The following is a 1006-nucleotide window of genomic DNA, read 5'->3' as shown; positions in this document are numbered from 1 at the left end:
GGGGTGGTGAGGAATAATAGCAACTAAAAAAAAAAGAAAGAACACACACACACACACACACACACACACACACACACACACAAAAGGTAAACACAGAAAAAAAACATTTTTTTTTTCCACTAAGGAAAAGCTATCCTCTTAGTTATTTGATTTGGAATGGATAGAACACAGTCTTCCTTGCTATAATAAATGGTGTCACACACATAATACTGAGTTAGAAGCAAAAATTCTGTTCTAAGGCTGCAAGCTGTAAATGGTTCATTCCTAATCCATGCATTTAGCCCTAAGAAATCCCTCTACTAAAAGATGATTGAAGCTCTTAGCCTAATGATGGAAGCACCAACTCGTGGCCATCACATTGAAAGGTAAATGCCTTTGTATGGAGGCATGCAGAAAGCTAAATTTTAGGCTACGCTCTGCTTGTATTTCATCAATTCATGCCCAAGACCTGTGGCTTTACTAGAGAATGAAACACAGTAAAGTTCACATAAATTTGTAGCTAGCCTTGAGGAGGACTCAAATATAACAGAAGAGACAAGTGAATCTATTTGGTCCAATTCAACAAATACTTACCATGTACCCATGAGGTTTCAGGGTAGTGTGCGGGATACTGGGTATACAGGGAGGAACAGCATATGCCCCCAACCTCAGGGAGCCATATGGAGGGAGAGGAAATAAGACATATAAAAGTAGTTTCTTCAGGGCCAATTCAAATCAGCATAGATGTCTTAGTCTATTTCGGTTGAGGTAGCAAAATACCATAGGCTGTGTGGCTTAAACAAAAGAAATAATTTTCTCACAGTTCTGGAGAATGGAAGTCTTGAGATTAGAGTGCCAGCACAACTGAACTCTGGTGAGGACTTTCTTCCTGGTTTGCAGTGTGCTCATGTGGCCTTTCCTCTGTACATGCATGTAAAGAGACAGCAATCTCTCTTAAGGCCACTTTCTTTTTTTTTTTTTTTTTTTTTTGGGTCTTGCTCTGTTGCTTAGACTGGAATGCAGTGGT

At 39.6% G+C, this 1006-nt stretch overlaps 1 protein-coding gene across 1 annotated transcript in view; it reads left to right on the top strand.

Moving 5' to 3' along the window:
- PLAC8L1 (PLAC8-like 1) overlaps positions 1–1006 on the top strand; it is a 28348-nt gene that overhangs the window by 10674 nt on the left and 16668 nt on the right. The window lies entirely within an intron of this gene.

Source organism: Mandrillus leucophaeus, unplaced genomic scaffold (assembly GCF_000951045.1).
Source record: "Mandrillus leucophaeus isolate KB7577 unplaced genomic scaffold, Mleu.le_1.0 Scaffold663, whole genome shotgun sequence".
Taxonomy (NCBI): Eukaryota; Metazoa; Chordata; class Mammalia; order Primates; family Cercopithecidae; genus Mandrillus; species Mandrillus leucophaeus.
Note: the sequence above shows the minus strand (reverse complement) of the source record. Positions and strands in the feature narration are given on the sequence as shown.